Below are 13,800 nucleotides of genomic sequence, written 5' to 3' on the forward strand. Positions count from 1 at the left end.
TGTTCGATGTGTGAAGACACTAAAATTATCATAGAATACTCCCCACACTCACTCCCAGCTCTGAGTGCCCAAGTTGATTGTTATCAAAGACATTTACCATCTTGGTTTTGTCCTGACCCACTGCATTGTTGGCCTCTTTGTAGTATGGTAATCAGGAGCTACTGCAAAAGTAGGTAAATCAGCACATGGGAACTTTTACCCCATTGGTTAGGAATGGGCAAGGAATTACCCCGTCCACTAGTTCATGTTAGGCATTAAAGTGAAATCTCTAGGCACCTATTTTATAACCCTTTCTGGACCTGCGGAATATCAGAAGAGGATTGGACCTGCTGTCTGTGACCTTAGAGGATCTCGGACTGACTGGATTTACTCCCTCCTGTATCAAGGACAAATAAGTGAACTCCAAGTGGACTCAGTTGGTTGATCTCCTGTGTGGCCAAAGGACATCGAGCTGCAAGAGCCCTTTTCTTGGAAGTACCCAGCTGACCAGAACCAACTTTACCTGCCCTCGACCCTGATATTGGCCTGTGACTGACACCATGTGAGTCTCTAAATGACTCCCCTGAAAATCTTAGGGTCTTTAGGAGAGTGGTTGCTAGGCATTATTTAAAAGACTAAGGGCCTCATTTATAAAGGAATTGGTGCAGGGCAGCACCTCAATTCATCTTGCTGCGCTATGCTGCCCTACCCCAATGTGAAAGGGCAGCAATGCACCCTATTTATGAAATACAGTGCATTCCTGTCCTTTCCCCCTTAGCTAGCACACAATTAAATATTTCTCCTTGTTATACCTGCCTTAGGGAGGCTTTAGGTTTTGGCACTGCCCTAGGTTTATGTCATTTTATTAATCTGGGCCAGTGTTAAAATCCATGCGTGTTGCGAGGGAATACACTGCAATGCCCATGGACTACCTCCTTTACGCAGAGTAAGGCAAAGCAGCGCTTTGCACTGCCTTGCTTTACCCCATATCTGTGAGGGTATGCAAAGCCGCGCAGGGTGGCTTTGCGTCGCCTCATAGATATGATAGAGAGGCCTGCACCACCGGAGCATCAAGAGAGTGATGCTCCAGCTGCGCAGGCCTCTTGTAAATAATGTACATGCTTTGGGCCAAATATTGGTATTAGGAACTAGAGAACTTAACTTTTACATTTAGTAAAGGGAGGTGAGGAGCATAATGTGGATGAAAATAAGCCGCTACCTAGTTCTATACCTGAGAAAACTTTAATTAGCAGTAACTGCAGAGGCTTATTGTCTGTTCCACAAGTAATAATATTTTTTGTGAAAAAGGCTAATAACATTTATTGTGAATCACGGCTGGCACCTACAGTACAAGGGCATTAAACTAAGAAGTGAGCTCTTTATTTGTTCTATTTAATTGGGTCTACTTCAGTTCATCTGAAAAACATTAAACAAGCAGGATTTGAATCAGTGTATGATCATTCTTGCCAATAAAAATGCATTATTTTAAGACATGTTCTAGATCATATATATTCACACTTTTTTTTTTAAACAAGCAGGATTCGAATCACTGTATGATCATTCTTGCCACTAATGTATTATTGTATGACATCTTCAACAGTGGTAGGGCATCACTACTGGCAGTATATTGATTGACCTGGCGCGCCCCACAGGGACATCTATTGGCAGCCTGCGGTACTGCATCACTTTGGTAAAAGGGAACAGGTCCCCCCCCCCCAACACAGGAAGTCCCCCACGCACACACATGGTTCACATTTCGCCACTCCTGACTCGGAAGTTAAATCGACGCAACTTCTCGGAAATAAACCACCCGGAAGTGTACCATTGCAACGTGTGGAGGGTATGCTCCATATCATGTCACCAGGAAGTAATTGAACAGCTCGTTGGTTCGATAGCTGCCCCCGAAAATGTGGGTGATTTTATACCTCTTTGAAAGGTCTAGGTATGGTAAAGTAGTGTTAAGCTGAGGGCGCTTTCAATTAACAGACCAGTTTTTATGTTCGCAGGAAACGGCGAACTGGTTTCGTGGAAGCATTACAGGTCATACGACATGAGACCCTCTGGGAGCTCTGCGAGCACGGACACTGGGTCATTTTTGTTCTGGTCTTATGTCACGAGGCCAGGTAGAAACAACATTTTTTTTTTAATTGAACTGAAGCCCCGGAGAAAACAAAATGCAATGTGGATGCAAATGGATGCAGTACCGCAGGCTGTCGCACGGTGTCCCTGCGGAGCCCACGGGGACATCTAGTGACGGCCTGTAGAACTGCACCTTCACTGCTGACGATGGAACAAGATAGGCACGATTCATTCCCGAGCCGTCAAAACCTGATAGTTTGCAGTATTTTTCTTTTGTGTGTTATCTTTGATCCTTTAAATAGGGAGGGAAATACGCCAGTTCTTTGTAGAGTTTCAGGTGTACTCTGTCAATATCTGCGCTGGTCTGTGCAGGCTCTTAATGGGCAGATTTTCAAGCCCCTTGCGCTACTTTTGCGTCACTTTTCCCATGTTAAAAATGACGTAAAAGTGGCGCAAGGGTCTTGTAAATCTGCCCCCTACTGTTCGCAACTTTTCCTGTCTTTTCGGGGCAGATTTACGACTTCTGGCACATCTCTGCTAATCATCAGAGATGCGCCAGAAGAGTTGCAACGCATCTGCCCACTCATGCACCACTACTGATGTGCCGCGTTTACAATGCGGCGCATGGATAGGCAGATGCGTGACGCATCCCCGGCATAAATGCGCGCATTGCCGGAGTTGCGACGCAGCTTCAGCAAGGCTCTAACATGCTGCGTCAACCCAAACTCCTGCTTCAAGCAGGCCCAGGGTTTTGACACAGCATGGCCCTAAAAGTGACAGAGTGAAATGTTGTAGATTTCACTCAAGCCTGAAGGGGGGCGTCCTCTCGCCCCCAAACAATCGCACAGCCAATTTTGCCATCCTGGCATAAATGTATTAATTTATTATATTCAAAATTTAATCAATGTACTCTTTATATTCCATAATTCCTCATCGCTTTTCTCTCATTTTCGTTCAAATCCACACTCAGAGTGTTCATGCCATTTCCCAAACTTCTACTGTTCTGGCTGTGTCCGTCCAGACCTCTTGCAAGAACATGACTAAAGCATAATTCATTTCAGGCAGCGTTTATTCGAAAAATACCCAATGCATTTTGTGCAACATAGCACTTCTTCAGGGGTCACTGTAAATAATCATAGGAAAACACACAATCAGCAAATTTTGTCTTCACTGTGGTTTGCAATCTCTAATCACTATAACAATTTATAAAGGTGCAACATTGTATTGTGCCAACGAGACTATTTCATTCATAAAAATGTTATTACATAACACTTATAAAACGGAAAGTTTCACACTGGGCCACTCTTTCTCCTTCCTTATCTGGGTTCCCCATCTGCACATAACATCTCAATCCCCCTTACGTAACAGTCTGCAACCTTCCCCATGTTTTTAAAACAGCATACCACCGATATTTAACCTTGTGCTTTCACCTCCTTCCTACCGTCTCCACCCAACTTTTTCTCATCCCTTCCGAGTTACGATAAATGTGTAGTATTAACCTCCGTGTTTATGTCTTTCTTACTTGCTTCTTACTCTCGATTATTACACTCTACACTTTAAACTTTTGCCTCTTACCCCATTCAATTATACTAGAATCGTACACTCGTCCTTGACCCTTCCACAACTCTGCACTTTGCAATTTATCCGTACCTTCCGTATGCTGTTAAAACCCTCCATTCTCGCAGCTCCTTCCAACACCCCGTTTATACGTCCCACAATCCCTCTCCTATTTAACCTGTGTTTCTAACCACTCAATTGGCCCACTGGTTCAAATCTGCCGCCATCCCCGCACCACGCTTAATTACGCGAGGTGCATTGTCCGTTGGAAACTCCATTACCCATAATCCAATACATCGTGGTTCATTGAAGACGGTGTTGAAAACGATTTAGGAATGAACTCTAAAATAATCATGAAATGTTGAATACTTATGTGAAATACGCGGTTGCACACTGTGTTTTATCATCTGACTACAGCAATGAGATTTGCATATGCCGGTTGAGACCAATCGTATTGGATTATGGGTAATGTAGTTTGCAACGGACAATGCACCTCGCGTAATTAAGCGTGGTGCGGGGATGGCGGCAGATTTGAACCAGTGGGCCAATTGAGTGGTTAGAAACACAGGTTAAATAGGAGAGGGATTGTGGGACGTATAAACGGGGTGTTGGAAGGAGCTGCGAGAATGGAGGGTTTTAACAGCATACGGCAGGTACGGATAAATTGCAAAGTGCAGAGTTGTGGAAGGGTCAAGGTCGAGTGTACGATTCTAGTATAATTGAATGGGGTAAGAGGCAAAAGTTTAAAGTGTAGAGTGTAATAATCGAGAGTAAGAAGCAAGTAAGAAAGACATAAACACGGAGGTTAATACTACACATTTATCGTAACTCGGAAGGGATGAGAAAAAGTTGGGTGGAGACGGTAGGAAGGAGGTGAAAGCACAAGGTTAAATATCGGTGGTATGCTGTTTTAAAAACATGGGGAAGGTTGCAGACTGTTACGTAAGGGGGATTGAGATGTTATGTGCAGACAGGGGAACCCAGATAAGGAAGGAGAAAGAGTGGCCCAGTGTGAAACTTTCCGTTTTATAAGTGTTATGTAATAACATTTTTATGAATGAAATAGTCTCGTTGGCACAATACAATGTTGCACCTTTATAAATTGTTATAGTGATTAGAGATTGCAAACCACAGTGAAGACAAAAGTTGCTGATTGTGTGTTTTCCTATGATTATTTACAGTGACCCCTGAAGAAGTGCTATGTTGCACGAAATGCATTGGGTATTTTTCGAATAAACGCTGCCTGAAATTAATTATGCTTTAGTTATGTTCTTGCAAGAGGTCTGGACGGACACAGCCAGAACAGTAGAAGTTTGGGAAATGGCATGAACACTGAGTGTGGATTTGAACGAAAATGAGAGAAAAGCGATGAGGAATTATGGAATATAAAGAGTACATTGATTAAATTTTGAATATAATAAATTAATACATTTATGCCAGGATGGCAAAATTGGCTGTGCGATTGTTTGGGGGCGAGAGGACGCCCCCCTTCAGGCTTGTTAATTATTTTAGTGCTGTTTGGGCATGGCACTTTACTCAATCTGCACGCATTCTTTGAACAAACTAAATAATTAACGAAAAACAGGTCATATGAGGTGTGCATCCGGTCTCCATATTGATGATTTGTAGATTTCACTCAGCCACTTTTAGGAGGCGTTCCTGCACTGGAACGCCTCCCCCCCCCCTGCGCAGGAACGCCTTCTTGTGGCGCAGGGCTTTACAACGTGACACATCTCCCAGATGCGTCACGTTGTAAGTACCCCGCAGCATGGCGCTGGCTTTGCCCCGCCTCTGCGTCACAAAAGTGACGCATTGGTGGCTAAAAGAGGCGCAAGGGGCTTGTAAATCTGCCCCTTCGTGTTTTTGTGCTAGCACTATTCAAAATGGTAGTTCAGCACTTGATTGTGAGAACCCCAAGCTTTTTTTTATAGAGAAATCATACTCTCCCCGGAGTTGACAACATTACACTAAGAAACATGTGTGCACTGAAGTAAAACATGCAGGGCTAGAATTACCATGACTATGCAGAGTTACACAAGAGGAGCAAAGAATCTGCTTTGCTGAGCAAAAGTTATTTTGCAATGTAAAGGTGCCCTTTTCTCATGCAAATGGCGCTGCTCGCTGCTTTGCTGGGAGCTTTATAAGGATGTAACTTGGGCAGACATTGCAACCACCTATCCTTTTTGACAAAAAGTTTTATCTACGAAGATTTTGCATATTGAGCTTTGCCTCTATGAAGCAGGCGCTAACTTAGAGTGTTTTTATTTCTCAAAAAATTCATTCTTTGTGTGTGTACTATACTGTACAGCAGACATTCAATTTATGTTTATGCATAGAATTTTGAAGTGGAAGCGTATGTTTTAGTACAAATCCTCAGCTAGACATCACATGCGCACCCCATGTTGCAAAGGTTATGCATGAGACTAGGCAGCTTGTTTGGGCACCGGTTCAAGGAATGACAGCAGCAGCATGCAATTGTTAATAAATATGGCTCTGCCCTGCATTTTTCCCCTTGAGTGATGCTGTAACATTGGTTTCTGCTTTGCTTTGTGTCATAATTAATGTTTGTCCCTTAGTAAATAATTTTCACAGACTAAAGCAGTTTGGAATGTATACAAGTGCCACGTTCATAAAACAGATGCAAAAGAAACAATGGACAGAGGTTGCAAACATTCATCCCCAGTCACAAGGATCTGGGGGGCATATTATAAAGATAGGCGATAAAATTATCGCCGCTTTAGCGGCAGAAAACTGCCGCTAAAACGGCGATAATGGGCTTGATAATACGCTCTATGGTATTCCGATTGAAGCTCAGGTTAGACGTCCTTCACATCTAACATGGGTTTCAATTGGAATTCCATAGAGCATATTATCAAGCCCATTATCGCCATTTTACCGGCAGTTTTCTGCCGCTAAAGCGGCGATAATTTTATCGGCTGTCTTGATAATATGCCCCTGGGTTTAATCTATCATTCTTTTGCTCACCACACCACCCCAGTTTGGACCTAGTCATGCCCGAACTGCCAAGCCAGTCCCTCCCAGGATCAGAAACTAGCATCCTGGGACCGGTTTCAGTGCATGACCTTTCATCAGCCAGGCTAGCTTGAATCCAGTGGTGTAGTGTGCACGGGACCCACATCTGGGCATACTCCTCCCACTTAGGGCAACATATGCAAAAGAAACAACTGATGGACGGAATGCTGGACAATGCACACATTCACCCCAATCACAAGGATCTGGGTTTAATCCATAATTCTTTTGCTCACCACACCACCCCAGTTTGGACCAAGCCTTTTTACATTCACTAAACTGGGCATAAGAAGAATTGGGAAAAAATCCAACACAGAAGAAAGCAGAATCATATGCAAGGATGCAAATGCAAAATGTGAAGAAGGAGTACAATAGCTGTAAAAAGTTGGGTCCTTGGTGGCTCTGACAAATAGCTTACATGTTAATCCAAAGTCATTCATCTGTTTTGCAATTAGATGTTTTAGGGACTCCCTCTTGACATATGTTATTGCCATAGCTTTACCTTATTGTTGGACTTAATCCACATTTGTACTAACTTTCGCAACAGGATTTTGAGCTTTAAAAGTTGTTTTTAGGAATTAGTGATTACTTCTTTTTGATTTTTTTTATCTCCTGGTACATTAAATTCTAGGGGACAATTAGCAATTCTGCCTTGGTGTGAGGCAGAGTTAAAGCTGCATGCTTTTCTCATGCCAGGCTCTTGAAGCCCTGCATGAAGACAGCATGGTACCCTCCTTATATTGCCACTTTCACATCCCAAAAGGCTAACAGATGTGTTGGAAGGACCCTGGCTTGATGTCAGGAAAAGCTGAAGCTAGAGGCGCAGGTGCAAATTCAGGAGTTATGTTACAGCCCCTCCTGGGCCTAGATGTCTGATTTAATTTTGACCGTTTAGCATCGGTGACCACCATATGGGAGGCTAGGGTCTGGAACCGGTCAACACAAACCTCTAGTCTTTCTCAGTGAAGGAAAATAACTCTACCCTGTAGTTGCCTACAAAGTGGTGTAAAAATTACCACAAACCTTGCAGTGAATAATTGTGTTTTATTGGTCTTAACCTACAGGGTTATGCTTGGATTTTCTTGACCTTGATATGCAGTTTCCTTAGCTGGATTTAATTTTGACAGTTTAGCATCGGTGACCACCAGGTGGGAGGCTAGGGTCTGAAAGAAGTCAGCTCTAAACCTCCAATCTTTCGCAATGAAGTGAAAGAACTCAACATTTGTTGTTGCTTGCAAATTGATGTATAAATTACCCCAAACCTTGGAGTGAATAATTGTCTTTTATTGCTCTTAACCTACAGGCAGGGCCGGACTGGCCGTTGCGGGCACCGGGCAATCCTGCGGTGGGCCGCAAGGATGGGGGCCGGTTTGGGCCACTGGGAGCCGTATTTGTTACAGGGCTGTTTTTGCAGCAAAGCTGCAAAACCGGCTCTGTAACTAAATTGTCGAAAACAGGCCCTGGCAAAGAGCTCTGTCGCATCCCAACCCCCCTGGGGGGCTGGCCGAGCACTTTGCCAGGGCTGGTTTTGGTTCCCAGTCTTGCCCTGCCTACAGGGTTAAGCTTGGATTTTCTTGCCCTTGATATGCAGTTTCATTACCTGGATTTATAATCAATCAATCAATCAGGATTTTGTAAAGCATGGGTACTCACCTATGAGGGTCTCAAGACGCTGAACTGATAGTTAATAAGCATGAACCTCTGCCAGCTAGCAGCCTGTGCTCAGTTTGACTAGGTGTTAAATAGCTTCCAAGAGCAAACAGTAGGCTAACCTGAATGGCAGAGATGATTCCTCTGAACTCCACAGAATATCTGTGTCGAATCCTGTTAGACGGGTTTGATGACCCACTTGTACCACCTGGGGCATTCTTGAAAGGAGAGGACAGGTTGCCAAGTCAATTCTTGAGGATCCCCTGTCTGGTTGCAGAAGCACCCTGCTTTTGTCTGTCTCTTGGTTGTATGTGGGTACAGTGCCTGCTTTAAACTGGATTTTAGTGTTTGATGTGGGACGACACTAGAATTATAGAATGCTCCCCACGCACATTCCCTGCTCAGTGCCCAAATTGAGTGTTATCAAAGACTTTTACCATCTTGGTTTTGCCCTGACCCACTGCATTGTTGGCCTCTTTGTAGCATGGTAATCAGGAGGATGTATGTCAGTACAACGCGATCTTTTAGATCGCGGTACTTTACAACGCTGCCATTACAACGCAAGTCGTTACAACGACTTGCGTTGGTGTGCGTGGATTGAGGATTATTATAATTTTATATTCCAACACCAGCCCACGTAACAGTAGGGAAGGTGTTGGAATATAAAATTACAATATTCCTTATCCAACAGCGCCATCCAGCGCAAGTCGTAGTAACGACTTGCGTTGTAATGGCATCGTTGTAAAGGTAGTGCGGTGTAAACACCGCGTTGTAAACGATGTTTCCCAATCAGGAGTTACTGCAAAAGTAGGTAGATCTGCACATGGGAACTTTTACCCCATTGGTTAGGAATGGGCAAGGAATTACCCAGTTCATTAGTTTATGTTAGGCATGAATGTGAAATCTTAAGGCACTCATTTCAGAACCCTTTCTGGACCTGTGAAAGATAGGAAGAGGATTGGACCTGTTTTTTGTGATCTTAGAGGACCTCGGACTGACTGGATTTACTCCCTCTTGTATCAAGGACAAATAAGTGAACGCCAAGTGGACTCAGTTGGTCGATCTCCTGTGTGGCCAAAGGGAGACATCGAGCTGCAAGAGCCCTTTTTTTGGAAGTACCCAGCTGACCAGAACCAACTTTATATGGCCTCGACCCTGATGTTGTCCTGTGGCTGACACCCTGTGAATCTCTGAATGACTCATGAGACATACTATAACAAAGACACTAGAATGTCTAGGCCAAAAACCAAAAAAACAAAACATGCTTCTAGTAAGAAAGATGAATATGGAAACATTCCCTCAGAGATAGTCACTCTGTGTGAGATTTGTGTTGTTTACCTATTTTTAGAGCGGGCCTCATTCCATGAGCAGTCGCCAGGAGAGGTGAGTAGTACTCCCACTGAAAGTTGGGTGAGTACATTATTTTGTTAATCATAAGTGCTACACATGAATGGTTACTTGGACAATATAGCCAATGTGGGTGTATATGTATACAAATGTATGAGAGACATAGAGGAACAGAGTTCTTGGATGTTCTAGGCCGAGAAAAGATGCGTTCTAATTCAAACACTTTATAATTCAAAACATTTTATATTATTTTGTAGGAATGAATCCAAAGTTCCTGTTTGGTTCGCTCACTTGTTGGGAGCTACAGGATATGGTAGGCTGTATTGCACCAACCATTTGATTTGTCAATAGTATATTGTTTTCACATTTTTGCTGTAGCGTTATCTACATTTGGTCCTGACGAAAGCCTGTTGGCTGAAACATGTAGACCTGCCTTTATACCGCATTTGACTGTTATTTTTTCAAACTGTTAGCGCTCTGTTTTTAGAGTTGCAACAACAAAGGAGGAATGCCTGTGCTGATATATTCTTTTCCAAATATTTACTTTCACCAAAGTACAGACATCAGTTCAATACCTGGGTTTATTGCTATTTAAATAGCTATTTATTCACAATGATTTGAACATCGGACATTTTATCTATTTCAATACATCTTTACAGATTGTATTCTTCACAAACAATAACTTGGAACACAAAATAATAAAAAGAATGTAATTTCAACCATCTCCACGCTCAACAAGCATATCACATTCACACCACTCTCACTCGAACAATGGTAAAATACATAGGGTCAACCAAAATAAATTGCAAAATGGTTGTAGGGGATAATGCAAACAAAAAATACACCACTACTGATTTAGCTTTCAGTTGTCAGAAAAAACATACCATAAACAATCAATGGGTGTATAAGCACAAAACCGGGTGACGTATAATTAAGGCACCAGGGTGGCAAAGGTTGACCCTACAAGGTCTACGCGTTTCGAATCCTCACTACTCACGGGATTCTCTTCAGGACCTTAGCACGCTCTTCAAAGGAGACAAAAAGTGGAAGAGAAGACCAAATCTAAGTTTCTAATAGAGTGGTTGTAACCTCAAATCACTCCTAAGCACTACTACACCAAAAATTCAAATTCAGCTTACCCAACAGTGGAGCAGACGGAGAGTTATCTAAAAGTCAGAAAAGAAAACAAATCCACACAAAGAAGAAAGAGTAGATAAGATATTAGTGCCACTCCTCAAAACCTGATTTCTGTTCTAAATGCCAATATAGACTTGTAGGTTACCGTATCGAGAATTCCAGAGTAATCTTCATTAAGGGCAGTCTTCAACGACAATGCGCGGCCAGCAGGGGTAACCCTAATGAATAGCATGTATATAGTTTTAATATTCGCGTTCCAATAGCTGTACACCAGACGAATAAAACAATCACATAAATGCATGCGGGCACGCATAAATCAATACTATCGAATTGTGCTTACCGGGCAGAGTTCGTACTTCAAACCCGGAAGTGGATTCAGTCAAGTAGGTTAACACCAGGCGGCGTCGGGACAAATTTTAACACGCCGTGTTTCTAAAAAAATGACCAGGGTGGACAATATAAGACTCAGTTTAGGGAAAACTTGGGACAGATATGGAAAGCGCAATACCTAATCCCGGGGGCCGAACACTCACCGGTAGCGAGCAGCGTCTGGTTCCCAAGGTAAACACTTCGTCAATGGCCATCGGGCGGATGAAGACGCATGCGTGGCTCTAAGCCTGCTGGAAAATGTAGTTTCTACGGCGCGAAAAAATCGCGTGGAAAAACAAAACTGCTTCAGCATATTCGGGCTCTCTAGATTCAGAGGAGGGGGGAAAAAAGGGGGGCTAGCATCACCATTATGTGGAAGCTCAATTAATTATAAGCCATAACTCAGATGTCATCCTAAGGATCCACTAGTGAAAAAATGTTCAACTAGTGAGAAAAGTTGCATACTTTTTAAGAGTTGTATGTAGAAGAATGTGGATGAAAAGATTCTTCACGTCAGAATTCTGCTGCACAAAAGGAATTAAAGTTTGTAAATTTCAGATAATTCGTTGAGACCTGACACGGCCGTGTCAAATTTAATGATTTAGAGTTGACACAGGGATTGTGTTTATTAAAGGTGCTGGCACTACCCTAGTAGTCAATTTTAAATTTTGCACTTCACTTTCACCCTTTTTGCACTGCAAACCTTCAGCACCACTGATCAAGACTGGTGAGTGGCTTTACCGATCACTAGGGTTCAAAACAAGCTTAGTTTTGACATCATTCTCTGTCGGACACACTAATGGTGCAACCAACAATGAATCCCAGATGACGAAGTGTAGCCACGCATGTGGGCTGATGGGATTCTTTTTTACTAGAAGCATGTTTTGTTTTTTGGCCTAGACATTCTAGTGTTTCTGTCATAGTATGTCTCATGGTTCTTGGACCAGTAGGTTTTTTGGTGTTTTTTCATTTGGTAGATTGGGGATTAAACACTACCAGGTCTTTAAATATTTCCCTAGGACCCTTTTGTTGAAAGTTCTGTGTATGTAAGTTAGAGCAGCTACGGCTGCGGGTCCCTGTTTTTGATAGTTATTCTTTAATTTGGAAGAATACTGTTTCGCTCACCTTGCTTTCTGTCCTTGCTCCTTGAACATGGCTGACTTTGCAGGTCTTGCTTTTGATGATGATGTATTACATTCAATACGCTTGGAGAACCGTAGTATCTTAGATGTGTTGCCTGAGGTACAGACTAATATACAAGATGACTGGTTAACATTGTCCAATTTGAAAAAGACTCTCTCTCGCACCACTATTCATGAAATAGTGATGGCAGAATATTTACGAGGTAAATGTGCACCTACAGGTTTGATTGTCACAAACACCCCAAGATTATTCTTGACTGATAAAGATTTCCTACGGGATTGGTTGCTGATCGCGTGGCAATGTACACGCGATTGACTGATCTTAATCATTAGCACGGCTAAAAGGGTAGCAGATGCGATCTTAATTGAAATACAGATCCTAGAAGGGCAAATTAAGACGACCATATCCAGCACCCTATTTAAAAAGAACATGGAGGAGACCAACAAATCCAATAAAGATTGTAAGGAGAATATCCTTGTGACCAAGATTGAGAAGTTTAAAAAGGATCTGGCTCGTTTTTCACTGACCAATATCTATCCCTTCACTAGTGATACATACACACCACCAGAATATAATAAAAGGGGCAAGCGATATGGTTCAAACTACTCTACATCTGATTCTGATCAGGGCTCTAGTGATTCAGATACTTCAAACGCTAATACACCTAACTATAGGGGTAGAGGCCAACCGAATAGATTTAACCAAAAGAGAGGTATACAAGGTCCATATCAACATCAGGGACCATGGTGGCCCATTGGCCTAGCCACAATTTCCTCAGTTTCCATCACATCCACTGTTTTTTGAAAATCAGCCTTTTTTAGGACAGCGCCATGGATGCAACCGAGGCAGGAGAAGATCTCAGCCTCAAGTACACTGGGGGGTGAAACAAACATTCCCCAATACACGGAGCAGGAGGGGTCAACAGCAGACACCCAGAACAAGCACGGACAGGACGACTTAGTAGTCAATTTGAGCTCCCGTGTTCTGACAGAGGATGAATGGTTGGTACTAAATAAAGGGTTGGGCTTTGTTCCCACCAATAAAGGTAACCCTTTCCAACTAAGATGTGAACTCGAAAAAAAATTCCGGAAGATCCACCTACATTTCTTTTTTACATCTACAGTAGGTGAGACGGAACAAGGGTCCCTAGAAACACGTACGATCAACACTGGCTTGAAAGTGCCTTCCACTTTTACCCCTGTGACACATCAGGTTCCATCACAAATTCAGGTCTTAGAAAAAGCAGTAACTCATGATGTGATGGCTTTATGTGACTCTAAGTCCTCCACCTTTCAGAACATCTCGGCAAGAGAAAAATCTGCCATGAATACTTTGGCTAATGATAATTCAATAACGATCAAACCTGCCGATAAAGGGGGAGCCACGGAAATTCTAGACACTGAAGCCTACTGCACAGAATGTTTGAGACAGTTGGGGGATACAAAATCATACCGGTCACTGACTGCTGACCCGACGCCCAGATTAACTCAGAGATAAGGTATCTTGTGG

The sequence above is a fragment of the Lissotriton helveticus genome, chromosome 6 (assembly GCF_964261635.1).
Source record: "Lissotriton helveticus chromosome 6, aLisHel1.1, whole genome shotgun sequence".
NCBI classification, from domain to species: domain Eukaryota; kingdom Metazoa; phylum Chordata; class Amphibia; order Caudata; family Salamandridae; genus Lissotriton; species Lissotriton helveticus.